Source organism: Melanostigma gelatinosum (assembly GCF_949748355.1).
Source record: "Melanostigma gelatinosum genome assembly, chromosome: 15".
Taxonomy (NCBI): domain Eukaryota; kingdom Metazoa; phylum Chordata; class Actinopteri; order Perciformes; family Zoarcidae; genus Melanostigma; species Melanostigma gelatinosum.
In genome coordinates this window covers 20,070,192-20,090,245 of record NC_136648.1, presented here as the reverse complement: position 1 = coordinate 20,090,245, position 20,054 = coordinate 20,070,192, and the positions used below count along the sequence as shown (strand labels likewise).

At 42.4% G+C, this 20,054-nt stretch overlaps 1 long non-coding RNA gene across 2 annotated transcripts; it reads left to right on the top strand.

Moving 5' to 3' along the window:
* The first annotated feature begins 806 nt into the window (after positions 1-806).
* On the top strand, positions 807-4,134 carry LOC306789481. Of its 2 annotated transcripts, none has more exons than XR_013772659.1 (5): positions 807-871; positions 2,264-2,390; positions 3,054-3,209; positions 3,605-3,695; positions 4,048-4,134. It is a non-coding gene; the product is annotated as an uncharacterized lncRNA (long non-coding RNA). The 2 variants fall into 2 exon arrangements; XR_013772660.1 differs by lacking the exon at positions 807-871 and adding an exon at positions 1,126-1,374.
* Positions 4,135-20,054: the final 15,920 nt, after the last annotated feature.

Sequence of the window (20,054 nt, the reverse complement as noted above, 5' to 3'; positions counted from 1 at the left end):
TAAATGTCTTATTTTGTGGGTTTTTTATTTGGTGAGTCCTTCAGTTTTCTTTATTCTATGTCCAACATAGCATGGTAGGTTACACAAAAAGTCATAATGTAGTGTGCTATAAAAAAGATGTAGAACAAGAGATGGTATTTCAAAAAAGTCAGAGTATACTATGTCGAAAAAAGGCCATGAAAAGTCAGAAAAGTATGTTGAAAAGTCAAGAAATAAATTCTAACTACGTCAAAAACATCATGAACAAGTCATAGTATATTAAGTCGAAAAGTCCTAAAAAGGTAATAGTATAGTATGGCGAAAAACATAGTATAGTGTGTAGAAAAGAGTGATAAAAAAGTAATTGCATAAAAGAGCAATTTTATGGTATGTCGAAAAAGGTAATTAAAGTCACAGTATATTGTGTTGAAGAAAAGTTATGGTATAGTATGAGGAGAAACTCATCTTTTTATTTGGGCGATAGGAGAGCCGCCTGAACCCCCGAACTGCTGCATCGAGGACAGCACAACGATTGACGTTGAACTTGCAGGTTATCAATTTTGTCACTGAACTCTCTCAGAATTTGAGTAATGGGGAATGTGTTCTTTTGACTGCCTACACTCAAAAAAAGGATATTGGGAGGCTGTTACATTTACTGTAGTGTAACATGTATTTCGAACGACATTCATTCATGTTTCCAATGTGAACGTGATTCAGTCATGTAGGATTTGCATGAACTTCAAAAACGTAACATTTATTAGATCCATTCATGTTGCGATAAACTGAGACAATCGAGTATCTAGGCATGACCGCGAAAATCAAGGCGGAGGCAGTCTTCTTCAGAAGCAGATTGTTGAGAAGAAGACACACCGTTGGCTTGCACATGGAAAAGGTAAGCAGAAATCCACCAGCATCCGCCTAAATGTAAAATAATATGTGCATAAATGTCTTCAGCTCTTAGCTAACGTTAACTAGCTAGTTGTTCTGTTGAGGCTATTTGTTATTTTCGACCAAACTTAAAAAGCCAACAGTCCCCATGTGCACGGCTAGCTGTTAGCCGGTTTTATCAGTGTTCACACCAGTGATGCCCTGGAGGGTGATGTTGTGGACTTGTGTGCTGCAGACCTCAGTGTGTGTTTGACTTTCTCCCGCATGTGTAGATTCACTGTCCCTGTGTTAGCCGTGCTAACGTTAGCGCGCTAACGTTGAGCTAACGTTAGCCGTGCTAACGTTAGCCGTTTCTTACTGCTTACGTTAGCCTGCTTACTGCTAACGTAAATTTCAGGGAAACTTAACCTTTCCCTGAGATTTGCACGGTTTTATTAGACTGTTCACACCAGTGATGCCCTGCAGGGTGATGTTGTGGACTTGTGTGCTGCAGACCTTGCAGTCTGGGTGGGTTTGACTTTCTCCCGCATGTCCCTGTGTTAGCCTGCTTACGTTAGCCGTTTCTTACTGCTGCCGAATGCAGCAGACGTAATACACGCGTGTCTTGTTTACTTTCTAAGCTAAGCTAAATACTAGCAGAGTTTGGGTGAGGGTGGCTGAGTTTGATTAGCCGAATATGGATACAATTTGACCGGATTCAAATCAGAGCCTTCGCGCTACGTTGCACACTTTGGAGCCGAGATATCTCAATGTTTTTACGGACAGCGACACGGTCTCTCTCTCTACAACCAACCACAGCTAAAGTCATGGAGTAGCGTTACCTGAGGAAAGCGGGTATGATAGTAGTTATAAGCTGTGTGGACATCCATTGCCAAATAATCTAGAGTCACTGTAACCGTGCACTTTATCACTGTAAGTATTGTTTTACCATATGTTCCAGAAAGAGTTATTTTTATACGACAGATGAATGCTCATTGTCTATAACAGGGGAATTTGTTTGAAGAGACGTCTGTATGATTCATTAGTGAATAAGGGCAGCTTGTTATGATGCAGAACATGCTGAATTCTGTGTTTTTACTAAGAGGACGTTGCTACAGGCCCGATTGTATTTATTTTCCGATTGGTTATCTTTCCAATGATAGAAGAGATGTGTTAACTTGGGGGTAACATTTATATTTGTTAATAATATTGAATTAATAAAAGATAATTGAAGTAAATGTATCTATATTCTTTTTTACATGATGAATCTTTACAAATATGCTGTGTTTTTACAAATAGCAGAAAGTCACAGTGAGAAAAATATATAATATTTGCTACTTTCCTTGACAATCATTTTTTCATCAAGACAACTTAATAACTTAACCTTCATTGATTGTTCTATCTGACTTTATTGCAGCAACTTCTGACTGCAAAAGTGTCCTGTGTCTGCTATCCCCCAGAGTGTCCTGGTCAACCTCACTGACTGCACCATCCCACCGCAAGAGTGTCCTGGTCAACCTCACTGACCTGCCAGGCATGAAACGGTGAATGTTTCTCACTGAACAAGCGATTCCAATGTTAAAAAGCTTATGTGTGATGGTCTAGCTAAATTATGTGGAGGTGTATGGAGTGTAGTGTATCTCTATCTGGTAGATATGAGCTACTAAAACATATTAGACGACAGCACAGGCAGCGCTATCCATGCCCACACATAAACTGCCCATGTACTTTTAAGACGTGGAATGCTTTGCACATTCATTTAAGTATAGTCCATCTTCAACAAAACTCCCAGGAGCTGCTAGAATTGTCAACATTCAGTTGTCATTTGTGCACTTGTATTGATCTTCCACAGAGAAGGATTCTTTTTTACACATTTGCACTCATGTGAAGAGTCAAGAAACTGTTACTTGTATGTTTGGGGGTTGCAGTGTTCAAACAAATGTATACGGAACATTTCACTCTCACAAGACCAGGAAACACAATCCACATACATTCAAATATTTCAAGCCAGATGTAGTTACAACCAGTGAAGTTTCACAAGAATCCTGTGATAATCCTGAGGAAGATGAACATACTGAAGATAACCCTGCAGTTGAAGATGCGTGTATTGTGCATTTGCATGTCTTGAACGGACTGAACTGCAATATCAAATGTGTACCTAACAACAGTGACAACAAAATAGCCAAACTAATTTCTTTTTTGTGTAGGTGAATGCAGAATTCAAGAGAATCACAACAATCAATTTGCAGTCAAAGTTCTTCTCCCAGCTGGATCTTCACTCTGAAAACATGATCCAGGTGTATGCCAAGAAAGGTGGAGTTCAAGGGAGAAAGATCAAGAGCATCATGGTACCCATAACCCAGGTATGATAACAATGGAAAAGTTGAAGAGAGGCTATTCTACTCGTAGAGCTTTTGTATTTTTTTACTTCCCCGTTGCTCTTATTGGTTGTCTGCACCTGTTGATAACGCCCCTTGGAAATTTAAAATGAACTGAGAGGTTCCAGAATAATACGCATTTCTGAAATTAGGGTGGTGATGCCAAGCTGTGATCGGTAGCGAACATTCAAAAACCTTGGGAGATTAATAAGAAACTTTAGGAAAGGTGTAGTTGAAGTCATAGGCGCCAGCAGCTACTGGATCCCAAGGGTTCACATACTAATGCACACATGGATATTGCATGGTTAATCATTGTGATTAATAAGCTGGTTGGTTGAGATGGTGTTCCTAATGTTATTTTCTCTTATCTGCATACTTAGACTGACAGCGTTGACGTCAGACGAGAATGCGTCCTCAAAGGTCTGTGTCTACCTGAACGAAGATCCAGAGAAGCTGGTGATGGAATACAAGGTATGTTCATTTACCTTTAGCTTTATTTGGGGATGATCACAGTTGGAATAGATGTGGTTTCCTCTTGGTTGCCATTAGCTTTAAAAACGTGAAACTTTTATTTACCTTAGTAATGCTAGAATAACAACCACTGATCTCATGGTAACAGACAAGCCACTGGTAGGGCTTAGTCATTGAAGTACCTCACCATGGCTCAGTGAAACAATTTAATATCAGGTAGTCATAATGTCTTTTAATTATGTGAATAAAGTTATTGATAGCTGTTTATACAGTCAAATTAGCATGTGCAATAAAAATGGGATGTAATGCACATAAGTGAAAATTATTGCCCTTGTTAATTGTTTTGTCACAGAATTTCGAAAGCAGTCAAACGGCCATGGCAAAGACCGTCTTTGGAATCCTTGTCATTTGAAAAGAAGGTGCAGAGCCCAGTGATGACCCTGAGGATGTTCGAGTCATTCTGGAGGGGGTGGAAGTGCTAGATGAGTTGGAAAAGGTACCTTTTGCGGTGTCAATGTTGCTTGCGCTCGTGTATGCTCTCAACCTCAGCTACCTTCCAGAGCTCAAGTACACATTCGAAGCTCTGCAGAAGATCATGATGGAACTAAATGGAAACAAACTATCCATCAAAGGACAAGCTCTCAAAACAAAGCTTTTCCATTAGTTTGAGACTGCCCACTGATGGCTAAAGCAGATAAGAAACTTCCGTGTTTCTGTGCTATTTTCTGTAATCCTGTGAGTTCACCAGGACATTAAACGACAAGTGCAGTAAGTTAGTAATTGCAAAATGTAAAAAGGAATGTTTTAAGAAGAATGTTTGAAATCTTTTAAGAAGAATGTTTGAAAGGTTTTAAGAGGAATGTGTTTTTTTTTTTTTTTAGACCGCTTGTTTTTTTTCAAATGGATTAAGTACCAAGATCCACTATATTGGCACTTTCAAAAATAAGTGAAGCAGTGTACTTTATTATTTTGAATGTATGTATGTCATAGAAAGTTGAAAAAACTTGTAATTTTGATATGTATGTTTGCAAGCAACTGGTTGTTAAAACATTATTCAGTGCCTCCTTTGAGAAATACAATTGTATTGCAACATCTCCCATTTGTCTTGTTATGTTTCCAGCCGGCTGTATATTTTGTTAAAACTTAAGTTTCAGTTCTGGTTCACGGTAAACGTTTAAAAAATGTTAACACTCTAAAGTTATTTTTAGAATTACCTTAGCTAAATCATGGACAGTATTTCAACACGATTAAACGTGGAGTTGTCAGGTGCTTGTATGAGTCTATAGACCCATACAAGCACCTGACAACTCCACGTTTTAATCAAAAAAAATGATGCTTTCAACGAACTTAATAAAATCATGGAAAGGATTTCCACACGATTAAAATGCTTTCTTCAAGCAAAAAGCAATTCTGTTGGATCAACGTAATTTATTCGGGTTAGTCCAACCTATTTTACTTGGGCCGGATTCAATTAATTCATTTGGGTTGGTCCAACTTAATTGACTGTTGTATTTTTTACTAATGTAGAATTAGTCAAACCAACCCTAATCAATTAAGTTGATCCTACTCAAGTACTTTAAGTTGGATCAACATAATTGTTTTATGCTTAAAGAAAGCATTTTAATCATGTGGAAATCCTTTCCATGATTTTATTAAGTTCGTTGAAAGCGTCGTTTTTTTGAGTGTACTAACGAGCAGTATGTACCTGACAGTACTCTTGTCGCTCTATCTCTGTTTGTTGCAAAAACACAAATGTACCTTGAAGTTATTTTCTATGTCGTTCCTTATTTTGTTAACATCTGTGGCTCTCCAGTGTTGGTCAGTTCTATTTGATCATTTTGAAATAAACTACAGCAGTGTTGTAAAAAGTGATAATAATGATAATAATTCATTAAGTTCCCACATTGTTTCCCCCTTATTCATTAACGTCACATCTTGTTCCCTTGCAGCTACAAGTATGTATCATTACGTTTCATGTTATCAGTAAAGATTTCAAGTATTTATGGTTTAGTTTGAATTCAATTGGGAAGAATAATGCTGCACGTTGCCGGCCGTAATCTAAAGCTTTCACCATTTTATTTATATCAACATCTAATATTATGATTATCAACACTTAACAGTACCAACAGTAATGCCTTTGAGTCAAATGAAAATCAAAAAGATATTAAATTATCACTTGCACGATATGTATTGTATGTTAATTGTCATACATTGGCAGATTTTTGAATCACATTAAAAATATCATATTGTTTCCAATACAAAGACATATTTAGAAAGTTTATCAAACATTTATTTGTATTGTGCTACTCTGTAAACAAACAGTATACATACAGTACAAACAGTTTACATGAACATGCTGTGTTCTATGTGACAAATGCATCTGTCTCCTTCTTGACTTGTGAGCAGATGCAAAGAGCTGCTGACGGCTTCCTGTGTGTGTGTGAGGAGCTTCCCAAACCCACCAGCACAGAAGAAGCAGACGGAGACAAACTACGTCCTCTGTGCCGGTGGGGACGGGACGCCCCTCGTCCTCTCGGCTGGTGGGTGGAGCGGGTGGTGTCGAGGGGGGAGGGGCGGGGAGGACGTCACCGTACTCGCTGGGTCTCGGACTCACTGGAGTGCTGAGAGTGGTTCAGTGGTCTGTGGTGGGTCTGGGTCTTCCTGGGATGATGGTTTGGAAGACGTCCACTCTCAGCTGCTCCAGGAGTGGGACAAAAGCACGGAGGAGTCCTGCCCTGTGAGACACAAACACAAGAGATGAATACTTTGAACTCAACTATACGACCTCAACATTGTTGTGTTGAATCTGGCCTCCAATGATGGAATCTTATTACTAATACTTCTGTAGTCTTAGTGAGGGATACTTACTCAGCCCACTGAAAGAAAGGAGACCGCCGCTCTCCATCTGGTCCTCCATCCTTCTCATCTGGTCCTCCATCCTTCTCATCTGGTTCTCCATCCTTCTCATCTGGTCCTCCATCCTTCTCATCTGGTTCTCCATCCTTCTCATCTGGTCCTGTGGTGGTCTTGTGGTCCTCCATCCTTCTCATCTGGTCCTCCATCCTTCTCATCTGGTTCTCCATCCTTCTCATCTGGTCCTGTGGTGGTCCTGTGGTTCTCCATCCTTCTCATCTGGTCCTGTGTTGTCTAGGAGATCCTGGATGTTGCGTCCTGTGTTACAGCCATCGATACCTGAGTAAAAGACTTATTCTCAACGTTAGTAATTTTTACCATACCGCTGTCTGGTTCAGCCACCTTCACCCAACTATAAAAAGAGAGCGTGAGTAAAATGAACAATCTTTGAATAACTGTTAATTAACTGTGTTAATGTTGTTATTAAGTGTTGACTTACCTTTGTCTGGTAAAGACATCTAGACTTTAGAAATAAAAATACACAACAGAATAACAGGCATTCACTGTTAACTTACCTCAAGTTTCTGCATCTAGCATCGACTGTTACTCAAAAGGAAAATCCATGAAAGAGATATTTAAAAGCCCTGCTGCAGGATGCTACCTATCGCCAACCCCGCCAGACGCAAGGGAAGGCTGTCTGGTGCTTTATCAGTCCTACCAGACACAAAGGTTTCACAATCCTGCAGCAAACAGGCTGTCGGTCTCAACCCGAGTCGCTGTCTTCAGCCGACTGCCAGTATCTTCTGTGTGAGGGGAAGATGAGGCCTTAAGTGGAGGGTGCTGCGTCCTCTTGGTCGTCCTCACCGTTCCTCTGCCTCTTCACACTTACCTGCTCCGTGCGGTCCTCTTCCCTGCTCCTCTTGGTGGACTCTTCTGACCTCTGGAAGACCGGGGGCGGAGCCTCTTCAGGATGCTCCACACCAAAAGGGAGGGAGAGACAATGGCCAGCGGGAGAGGGACCACGAAGCAGCCGTCGCATCTTCTCCAAGCATCAACAATGAGTCAAAAGAAAAATCCATAAAAGAGATATTTAAAAGCCCTGCTGCAGGATGCTACCTATCACCAACCCCGCCAGACGCAAGGGAAGGCTGTCTGGTGCTTTATCAGTCCTGCCAGACACAAAGGTTTTACAATCCTGCAGCAAACAGGCTGCCGGTCTCAATCCGAGTCACTGTCTTCAGCCGGCTGCCAGTATCTTCTGTGTGAGGGGGACTGTGTGTCGTCATATCCGGCTCTTCTTTCTGGAGGGACCGATGCCTGAAGTGGAGGCTGCTGCGTCGTCTTGGTCGTCTTCACCGTTCCTCTGCCTCTTCAGACTTACCTGCTCCGTGCGATCCTCTTCCTCTTCCTCTTCCTCTTCCTCTTCCTCTTCTACATACCTGACGCCTCCCTCCTCCTCGTCAGCAATGTGCCAAGGCCACTGACCTTCAGGGAAGAGCTGATCATCACCATCCTGGAACTCACCTTCCACTCCCTCGTCGATGGGGAAGAGCATGAAGATCCCGATGATCGGTTCTGGTGCAGGAGGGTCTGGTGGAGGAAGTGCTGGTATGAAGGCGAAGGGGTTCACATGCGCTGAGAGGGGAAAATTAAAACCGTAAGGATTTCTCATAACATGAAATACTTCTGGATTACATTGAGCAATAATCAAAGATTAAATTAGAAAAAACGACATTTATGAACTAACTATGACTGCACTACAAGTGTCACCAACACACAAGAGGCTGTGCCTTTTAATATGTTAACAATAATATCAAACATAGTGCAGATGGTGTCGTGCTGGACGCAGCACGCGCAGATGCAGTCCCGTACAGTTACTTAACAGATCGCTCTCTTGTCCCTCCAAAATAAAATACCACAGCAACGAGCGTTTGATTACGATTACATAGTTACGGCTTGACGTACGTTACCATGGTGCCCAACTTAAGCATTCATTTAGCATTGTATGAAAACGTTCTATTTTCAGAAATAGACATTTTAATGTTAAAATAACCAAAATAACAGTGTTTTTAAATAATCATTTTACGCGACGATCGACTAAGTGTCTGTTTCCAACAGGCCTGATAATATAGTGGCAACTGTTCACCTTTAAACTCAAAAAGCTTCACTGATTTCTGAACTGAGAACACTTTTAAAGATTTAAGGGGATGTATCAAACGGGAAAATGCTAAAATAAATCTCAGTTATCTTACCTGCAAGGTCCGCGATGCTCATGTACCACGACCAGTCCACCGGCATCCGTGGGCCCATCGTCAGACAGCTGGAGGTCTTTTCCAGGCGCTTCTGTCCAGTAGTTCAGTTCTCCAACAAGTTTGGTATCAAGTAGCTTTTCTCAAGAAGTTCAAAACTCAAAGAGTCAGCTCTCCACGGTATGGATGTCCAAGAGGTTCAGCTCAAGAGTTGTTCCACTCAGGTCCAAATGCAGAGTGAACGACAACAAGTTCTGAGGCCTTATGTAACCTCGGTCGCGTCTGTTGCCATGGCATTTAGTGACGCGCGTGTGCGCGTGTGCGTGAGTGCGTGGTCAAGACAGAAAGAGAGAAATATTAATTATTTTATCTTACAGTGACGGCTGGCCAATAGAGGGCCATGGGGCCTGGCCCCACCTTGAGCCACACACAGAAATAATAATAATAATAATAAATAAATAAATGTGATATATGCGCAAAAGATAAGCTTTTCCTGCTCGTCCGCCTGTCTGCGTGTCCTCTCTGCCTGTGTGCACGTCTCAGAACGCGCAGCATGGTGCCAAACGAATTTGGCACCATGAATGAATAAATGCTGAATAATATAAATGAGTGAAGTACAATTTAGTCAATCAGGCGAGCGCGCGAGCACTACTCCTCCAAGACCCGTTTGAGAGGACACCTTTGGCGGAGACACTTCAGGCCAAAGAGCTGATCCCAGATCAGCCTGACCTCACAATCAGACAGCAGACTAGCAGGAAAGGGAAGCAGTACATGCGAAGAAAATGTTCCACCAGCTGCCACTGTTCTATGTTTTTTATTTGATTTATACTAGAAGTATTTTTATTTGATCTTTCAGTGCTCTGTTACCATTCAGTACAGATATGAGTTGTAAACATTCCACAACCCGTCTCTGCTCATTCTAATACATACTTGGTTGTGGAAACCATCATCTCCTCTTTTAGTGGATTTGTTGGTCAACTCCCAAACCACCAACATAAAAGCTCATTTGTGTTGCATTCTTTTCCTAAACACTGATCAGTTCAGTGGTTTAGTGAAGGTTTATGCATGTGTGTTCCAATAACCATACCTCCAAAATATTGATACCAGAAAAATATCTAGTATGTCCTAATACCAGTGGTGTATAAAGTACTCAAAAGCCATACTTGAGTAAAAGTAAAGATACCTTACTGGAAAACTACTCCAGTAAAAGTAAAAAGGCACCTATTAGAATACTACTTGAGTAAAAGTCTTAACGTATCTGATATTTTTTGTACTTAAGTACAAAAGTACTTAAGTGTCAAAAGTAATTTTCTGATATTAAATGTACATCACAACATGAACATTAAATGAACATCATAACCTGTTCATTGAAAGTAAAAGTACAAGTAAATGCTGGTAATAAAAAAGCAAAGGGTCAGAATTGTGAGAATGATGAAGTTTATTCTTTTAAGTGCTGTGGCACCATGACCAAGGACATGGAGCTGTGTTGAACATAATTGGGTTGCTGTGATCCATCCAGGAGCAACAATGTTCAACATAATATATTGTACATAACTATACTTTTGCATCTACTATGAACTTATCATCATAATTCTCCGAAAAGCAATATGACACTATGAAGGAGTTGTAACAGTGCGTTTATAAGTATGCTCATTAGACTAGAGGATGTAGAGGCCAATGCATAATATTATGTTCAGCAAAACATATCCACTTGATGCATCAGGTCAGTGTTTAGAGAAAGGACGCCTGCCTTGTAAACTCCTATGGGCCTGATTTGAACACAACAGACAAAGGTTTTGCTCAAGCTGAATCTGCAATTGGGCGACTGCTACCATCATAACTCCATCTGATCATCCACAACATGACTCAAATATCAAAACATGATCAAAATATCAAAACATGATCAGTACTAACGCAGCACCGAAAGTAACAACACAGTCATTACTTGAAACTGAAAAATGTCCTGTTCATCTTCAAAATAAGTTAGTTTTCAAAATTGCAAGAATTCAGTCTCGCTCTTCTTGGGCTGAAGACTAGTCCTGCGATGCTAAATAGCCTTTCACAGGCCGCTGAGGCAGGTAGAGGTGTGTTCAGCGTCACAGACAGCTTGTGCACAGCTGCGAAGGATTTCCCTAATGCTAACGCTGCGCTCTCTCGGCTCCCGTCAATCCTATGGTGTGGTGGCTAGCTATAGCTAACGTTAGCCAACTAGTGCTGCACAACTGTCAACACTTCCTCAGCTCACTAACTCGCTAGCGATCCACAAGTGTTGGTCTTCGTCACCACCGTCGTTTGTTTCGGGAGTAGCAGGTGCTTCCATTTCTGCTTCCATCATGAAATCAGTCATCGTAGAGTGGAATTATACTCATGTAGTCGCCCGCTAGCTTATAGCATGTAGCATCCTGCGAATCAAAACACCGCGGCTTTGAGAGCACTTGTTTTCAATTGTGCATTAACGTGATTAACCAACGATTTAACTTGCAAGCTAGGACCACTGATTCACCAAACCTGCTGGCTTGCAGTCTGTGTTCCACCACAGTCCCTGACGCTGGTCTCATGATTCATTTTTTTATAAAGATAGATTTGATTTTGTAGCGAGGAACGAAGGTTTCAGGGGAAATGTATCGGAGTAAAAGTATCAGTTTTCTTTGCAAAATGTAGTGAAGTAAAAGTAAAAGTAAACAGAAATATAAGTAGTAAAGTAAAGTACAGATACCCAAAAAAAATACTTAAGTACAGTAACGAAGTATTTCTACTTCGTTACTATACACCACTGCCTAATACATAGTATATCAAATACAGTTTGCCACAAATACCAGGATGTACTGCGTCTGGTTGCATTTTGCAGTACGCAAACAACTGGTGATGTCTGAGATAACACTCAGAGAGAAAACACTGACTGGACAGATGGTCCAGTCATGATGTGAACAAGACTCATGAGACACTGTTTCTGTATTGGCCGGGGTTAGAGTTAGAATTTATTTTGGACGTTAACACCACAGAAGAAGAAAAACAAATGGAGGATGAGGGAGGGATCCCTCTGTCAGGACGGAGAGTGCAGGCATCAGATGTTGTGTGTACACACTCCTAGCTCTCCTGTCATTCCACATGTTTGGATCTCCATCCTCCAGGACATCCAGCCCCCTCTGGTCCGTCTCTCCATCCTCCAAGACATCCAGCGTCCTCTGGTCCGTCTCTCCATCCTCCAGGACATCCAGCGTCCTCTGGTCCGTCTCTCCATCCTCCAGGAGATCCAGCCCCCTCTGGTCCGTCTCTCCATCCTCCAGGACATCCAGCCCCCTCTGGTCCGTCTCTCCATCCTCCAGGAGATCCAGCGTCCTCTGGTCCGTCTCTCGATCCTCCAGGACATCCAGCCCCCTCTGGTCCGTCTCTCCATCCTCCAGGAGATCCAGCCCCCTCTGGTCCGTCTCTCCATCCTCCAGGACATCCAGCCCCCTCTGGTCCGTCTCTCCATCCTCCAGGACATCCAGCCCCCTCTGGTCCGTCTCTCCATCCTCCAGGAGATCCAGCGTCCTCTGGCCCGTCTCTCCATCCTCCAGGACATCCAGGCAAAGTGTTAATTTTAACACTTTGCTGGTGTTTATATAATCCTCACTGGTTCCGAGTTAAATTAACACTTTGGATAGTGTTGATATTTGAACTCTTTAATGCTGTTAAATATTCAACACTCACAGTGTTGTTTCATGACACATGACAGTGTATTTTTTACACTAAATTGTGTTGTTTCCTTTCACTAGGAGTGTTGATTTCTAACACTGGCAGTGTTGTTTAATGACATGTGAAAGTGTATTTTTAACACTGAATTGTGTATCTGTACTTACATAAGGTCAAATGTTTTCACCCTGAAGACAACAGTGAACCACAACAAATCATTGATACACTTCTTGTCACGGGAGTTCACGGGTAGGACCCAAAAGCAGACCACAGGAGACAGACTCCGATGAAACAGGTTTATTTTAGACAGGTGGGTTGCTGGTGTGAGTCCCGTGGCTCGACACCGGAGAGTTCGTAGATCGCCCAGTACTCTACACCCGTAGCAGAGAGGAGAGAGATTAGCACAGGAAGATACCATGGGGTTCAACTCACGAAACAGCGGCCGCTACCGAGGCAGAAGACAATACAGACTGACAACACAGGCCTGCAAGACCAGGGCTGATATGCTGCCGGGTAACGAGCCAGATTGTCCGCAGCTGTGCATCCATCAGGGCGGTAGCAGTGGGATGAGTCTGGAGGCAGGTCCGAGAAAACACCAAGCACATGGCATAACAAAAACAAACAGGGGAATGACAGACCCATGAGGAGAGGAGATTGGGGGGGGAAACAGAGGTAAACACACAATGGGTCAGACAGGGATCCTGACGCTTCTTTTTATTCAGAAAATCTCTTCCAAGCACCATGGGCACAACTTAACTACATACACACACACGTGCACAAAATTGTTGGTACCATTCCGTTAAAGAAAGAAAACCCCACAATGGTCACTGAAATAACTTGAAACTGACAAAAGTAATAATAAATACAAATTCACTGAAAATGAACCAATGAAAATCTGGAGCTGATTTAGATTTTTAGGATAGAAACTGTGATCCATTCTTAAATGGGTTATCAAGTCCTGGCAGGCCGCATGTACAGCTTGACAAATGAAACACTTCAGCATTTTTAAACCACGTGTAAGACTTTTGCCCGGAACTCACGGACTCTTGGAGACTCATCTGTTGCTGTAACATCGATGTTGTAGACTGTTGTCGGCACGAAAGTGAAGAGCTGGACCAGGGTTTCATCATAAGACAGGTTGAACACGTAGTGGGATTGAAACAGTTCATCAAAAGCACCCAACGAGCTGGCAGGGGATGAGCTGTTTGTCCACAACGATGTAGAAGGCATCAATTCTGTTTTTGGTTCGGCCAACAGCAAGGATGTATGGTTGTTCAGCCTCTCTTCCCTGCAGGTGTTCAACGATGCTGCAGCATGACTGAAAACAGAACAACATGAATACCTTAGAGTGGAAGCTCAGGATCTGAGCCATGCAGTGGTACTTGTTCCATGAGAGTTTCAGAGATCCTCCAGTTTGACCAGTCACCTGCCCACGTGTTGCAAAAATGTGAGCTTCACTGGGAGTGTGTTCCTCCCAAATGAAGTCCCAGTACATTTTTAAAAGGAACACACTCCCAGTGAAGTGTGCGTAAGAATCTGAATTATCACTTTAAAGTAGCGTAGGAGAGGGATGAGTTAGCAAGTTTTCAACTGCTCACTGCATACGTGGGTCTGTTAGACAAAAGAAGAGTTGAGTTGCTCTTGTGTGTGTCCAAAAAGTCCTCGCTGTTGAGGAATTGTTGTAAAGTTTGCAATATTGAGACATTCAGATGAGTCCTTTTTTGCAAACTTAAAATCTCTTTTTAATTGAGTTAATATAACTGAAAAACTGGCTTGTGGGATTTAAACAGATGATACATACCTTGTGAAAGAGTAACATTTTGCACACTGCATCACTGGGACTTATTTTGATCCTCTTCCGTCCAGCTGTGGGTGGCAAGAGATGGAGAAGCAGAGAAGCCATGTCACTGTCCCAGTCTACCAGGAGTAAATGAGACAAAACAAGTCATTAGTATGTACTTGGAAGACACAAAGTGAATAGCATCAGCCATTTATTAAATAAAGCAAGGATATCATGTAGCTTACTGGTGTGATCGTTCTCTGAAAGGTTTTCAGCAGCTGTCAGAAGTCGGCACAGCTCAGTTGACTGAGTCAGGTGTTTGGCCTCTTTGATAACCTTGGGCTTGAATGCTGTATCTCACTTCTCAAGCATCTTGGAAGCTGTTTCAGCACCAAACAGCAGCAGGAAGTCTTGATTCAGCTGTTGATCATACATAGATGCAAAAAAAGAGAAGAAAATCAAGCAAATGGTGTGTGCACGGTTAACTACTTACATCCAACCAAATGAAGGACTGGAGTTTAAATAAAAGATAAGCACAACTCACTCGTCCTTTGATATCTAAAAAACATGGGAATGTTTTTAAGACATCTGTGGTTCTCTGCAGGTCATGCACTAAGTCCTGGTGATGTTGCAAGGTCATCTTCATCTTCTGAAACATTCGTTTCATCAGGAGAGTGAACAGGAAATGATATAGCCTCCCTACAGGCATCGCCATCAAGCTGCTGAGGCTCTGTGGCTGCTGATGTTCGGCGGTTTGGTCCCTGTGCTTGAGGCTCTGTGGCTGCTGATGTTCAGCGGTTTGGTCCCTGTGTTTGAGGCTCTGTGGCTGCTGATGTTCAGCGGTTTGGTCCCTGTGTTTGAGGCTCTGTGGCTGCTGATGTTCGGCGGTTTGGTCCCTGTGTTTGAGGCTCTGTGGCTGCTGATGTTCAGCGGTTTGGTCCCTGTGTTTGAGGCTCTGTGGCTGCTGATGTTCGGCGGTTTGGTCCCTGTGTTTGAGGCTCTGTGGCTGCTGATGTTCAGCGGTTTGGTCCCTGTGTTTGAGGCTCTGTGGCTGCTGATGTTCAGCGGTTTGGTCCCTGTGTTTGAGGCTCTGTGGCTGCTGATGTTCAGCGGTTTGGTCCCTGTGTTTGAGGCTCTGTGGCTGCTGATGTTCGGCGGTTTGGTCCCTGTGCTTGAGGCTCTGTGGCTGCTGATGTTCAGCGGTTTGGTCCCTGTGCTTGAGGCTCTGTGGCTGCTGATGTTCAGCGGTTTGGTCCCTGTGTTTGAGGCTCTGTGGCTGCTGATGTTCGGCGGTTTGGTCCCTGTGCTTGAGGCTCTGTGGCTGCTGATGTTCAGCGGTTTGGTCCCTGTGCTTGAGGCTCTGTGGCTGCTGATGTTCTGCGGTTTGGTCCCTGTGCTTGAGGCTCTGTGGCTGCTGATGTTCGGCGGTTTGGTCCCTGTGTTTGAGGCTCTGTGGCTGCTGATATTCGGCGGTTTGGTCCCTGTGTTTGAGGCTCTGTGGCTGCTGATGTTCAGCGGTTTGGTCCCTGTGCTTGAGGCTCTGTGGCTGCTGATGTTCGGCGGTTTGGTCCCTGTGCTTGAGGCTCTGTGGCTGCTGATGTTCGGCGGTTTGGTCCCTGTGTTTGAGGCTCTGTGGCTGCTGATGTTCAGCGGTTTGGTCCCTGTGTTTGAGGCTCTGTGGCTGCTGATGTTCAGCGGTTTGGTCCCTGTGTTTGAGGCTCTGTGGCTGCTGATGTTCAGCGGTTTGGTCCCTGTGTTTGAGGCTCTGTGGCTGCTGATGTTCGGCGGTTTGGTCCCTGTGCTTGAGGCTCTGTGGCTGCTGATGTTCAGCGGTTTGGTCCCTGTGCTTGAGGCTCTGTGGCTGCTGATGTTCAGCGGTTTGGTCCCTGTGTTTGAGGCTCTGTGGCTGCTGATGTTCGGCGGTTTGGTCCCTGTGCTTGAGGCTCTGTGGCTGCTGATGTTCAGCGGTTTGGTCCCTGTGCTTGAGGCTATGTGGCTGCTGATGTTCGGCGGTTTGGTCCCTGTGCTTGAGGCTCTGTGGCTGCTGATGTTCGGCGGTTTGGTCCCTGTGTTTGAGGCTCTGTGGCTGCTGATATTCGGCGGTTTGGTCCCTGTGTTTGAGGCTCTGTGGCTGCTGATGTTCAGCGGTTTGGTCCCTGTGCTTGAGGCTCTGTGGCTGCTGATGTTCGGCGGTTTGGTCCCTGTGCTTGAGGCTCTGTGGCTGCTGATGTTCGGCGGTTTGGTCCCTGTGTTTGAGGCTCTGTGGCTGCTGATGTTCAGCGGTTTGGTCCCTGTGTTTGAGGCTCTGTGGCTGCTGATGTTCAGCGGTTTGGTCCCTGTGCTTGAGGCTCTGTGGCTGCTGATGTTCGGCGGTTTGGTCCCTGTGCTTGAGGCTCTGTGGCTGCTGATGTTCGGCGGTTTGGTCCCTGTGCTTGAGGCTCTGTGGCTGCTGATGTTCGGCGGTTTGGTCCCTGTGTTTGAGGCTCTGTGGCTGCTGATGTTCGGCGGTTTGGTCCCTGTGTTTGAGGCTCTGTGGCTGCCTTGACTGGCCGTTGGTATTTATTCCTGGACATGGTCTTGAGGCGCCATGCTAAATATCCTGTGCCTTTTTCCCCATCATAGAAGTGCTCCTGTTAAGTTATTTAAAAAATATGAAATTACAAAGGTCACTCATTGATCTTATATAAAAAGGCAATTATGGGATTGTGAATGTATGACTTCATAACAATGCCAATCAAATCAATATATAGAATATTTTGTGTGTTTGTATGTCTTTTGATGTTTTGAAGAAAACTGAGTTTTTGTGCAAAACTCTAGTCTGTAAAACCGGTGTGTATTGTGGAAGTAATCCTTTTTAAAAACGTACATACCCCTTTGGAGAAAAGGGATCCTTCAGCGAAGGAAAGAGTGTAATGATTCCCAGGGCAAACTTCTCCTTCTGGTTACGGGAAGGAATCCTCCTTTCGACCAAAGACTATGAAAGAAAACATGAAATTGAAATGCCCCCTAATAACTATAGGGAACCACCTTTGTTACTTCCCTGCCATGCATTCTGAAAATGAATTACATTCCTTCTTAATATAAACCCTTTCAGTCTGAAATGGTTTAAAATTCTACAATTTATTGAAGAAACACTTACCCATGCATTTCCATCATATGGCTAGCCAATATGTTGAAAAGCTGTCTACGGGTGCGGTGCTTCAGTGAATTTTCGGACTTGTACTCTTCGAGGACATCCTCACCTCCAGGTTTCATGAGCAAGGCATTTTCTACCATCTACTCACATAAGAGAATTTTTTTTAGTGTACAATTCAGTCTTAATTAAACAATAAACACAAATTAGTCTATTCAGACTAGGGGAAAAAAGGAATTCCCTGCATCAGAGGAAGGTTTCAACAAATAAAAATAAATAAAACAGCAGTGCTGCAAAAGAAGATGAAAAATCAGGTAATGCAGCAACACTTTTCTGTCCTGTCATGGTGGATAGTCACATCTGTGATTGCAAAATAATGTGGCATACATATTCTCAAAGAAATGTACTGAAATACAAAAAGGCTATTTATAATTTTGGCCTGTAATTAAATATGTTCGGCCGGTTTGGACACCAGTGTTCACCAGGCATATTGACTGATTTGTAACGTTAGCCAACATTGAACGTTAGCTATATTAGCTATATTGCAGACAATAATTCACTTCCGAAAAGCAAAACCATTTAACTTTGGCCATCTGAATAACATTGAAACACACTTAGCGAAGCAACACATTTGACGTTCTACCAGAGAAAATGCCCCTTAATTGACGAAGTTAACTGCTTGCTAGCTAGCATCTTAACCTACATTTGTATTAGCTAGTTAGCTATTAGCTATAATGACATATCACGTCACACCACACTTGACGTGAACACATAATTTCATATGAAGATAAACAGCCTGGTTAAGTAAATATATTTGTTCTTACCTTCTGTAATACTATATTCCGGACACCGAGTTTTGTCCAATGATTTGTCCAAGTGTCAATGATGCTAGCATGCTGTCTATATACATGGTGATGGGTATAATATCAAGCTAGCAATTTATGCTAACATGCTGTCTATATACGCTGTCTATATACGCTAGCATGCTGTCTATATACATGGTGATGGTTATAATATCAAGCTATCGATCGATGCCAACTAATGACGCCAGCATGCTGTCTAGGCTAGTGCATAGCCAGTGTTTAGCAAGTTATCAGTCGAGTAGCTAGCTATAGGAAGAGGGAGATTGGGACCTTGTATGTTCATGATAACCTTATCAAGAGACTTCTGACCATCTAATCTCACTGTATTTCAAGTTATGCTGTATCTTCTCAATGTGAATGTCATAATGCCATATCAATTACTGCCAGATAATATAGTTCACAGTTAGCCAGGCTATGACAGTAGATGTCCATTTGTTAAAAAAACATTAAATATCCAATTTATTTTATTTAAAAGGCATATTATGAAAGTATTCTTAGTTTTATTATTTCATACATTCTACAGTTGGCCAGGTGGACAACATGTCTGTGACTGTTCTTCCTTTTTGTGGGGTTCACCAGAGCTTTGTGTACATTATATATAATTATATTATATTATATAGCCCAAACCTGAATGCTCTGCTATACCAAATTGTGAGAAAACCGAAAATCCAGAAAAAAGTATTTCCTATATTTTAAATACAAAATACATGTATTGTATTTTGTTACATTTTCTGGCACCAGTATTTTGTATTTTATTTTGATACATTTATTTGAGGGGTATTTTGTATTTTGTATCAAAATACATTTTGATGTATCTTTGCCCATCTCTGAGTATATGATTAATGATGACATGTTCACATGGTACTGATTGAAGTTCACTGACGGCTCCTCACAGTTTGGTGGTGTTGGAACGGGTATTCTTTCACTTTGGATGGACCTAAACTAGAAGTGATTGGAGTAGATTGTAAGCCTTGCTAAAGATGCTCTGAACGTACCTCTGATTATTATGAGTAATAATCTTCTCATTTGATGGTTTTAGCCTCGCAGACTGTCTCTGATAATGAACTAACTCTGCAGTGGAAATAAACTTGACAAAAAAACCACAAAGTTCTTTCTGTTTGACATCACCTCCGAGGACTCACTACAAATGTAAAAGGTTCTGCATCAGCACAATAAACAGTTCAAAGACGATACATATGTCTAATATGCCTGTATATATATATATATATATCTTCTATATTCATCTACATAAAAACTCTACACGGATATATTTGACCTTTACAGAATGTACAGGACTGTCTTTGGGTAAATTCTGCATATTGATATTCACAACCTCGATTTCTTAATAAAAATCGATACAACAGTGTTGAATGAAAGCTCACATACTCTATCTCACACACCAATAATCCAACATCAGTTGTTCTACTGCATTTTAAAGGAGATTTTTTATTTATTTATTCAATATTCAGATCACTGGTACATAAAACATGATAAAGATAGACTCAGACAGCCTGAGTCTGCAACTTCTTATATTCAGATTTGTATTATTTTACACTGATCTGTGACATTACACTGTAGAGGAGCTACAGTGAATAGATTTAATCACACTGATTGTCTGCAAGCAGTCCAAGTCCAGACATTCTGAAAACATCCACTCCAAATATGAACACAGCTGAAGGTGCTCTCTGTTGCACTGCTGGGTCGACCAGGTGACACCGCGAAGAAACTGATCAACTATAAGGTTCAAACCCGCTTTGGGGACGGGTCGGGGGAAGGCTGGAGAGCTTGTGGACAAAATGTTCAAGT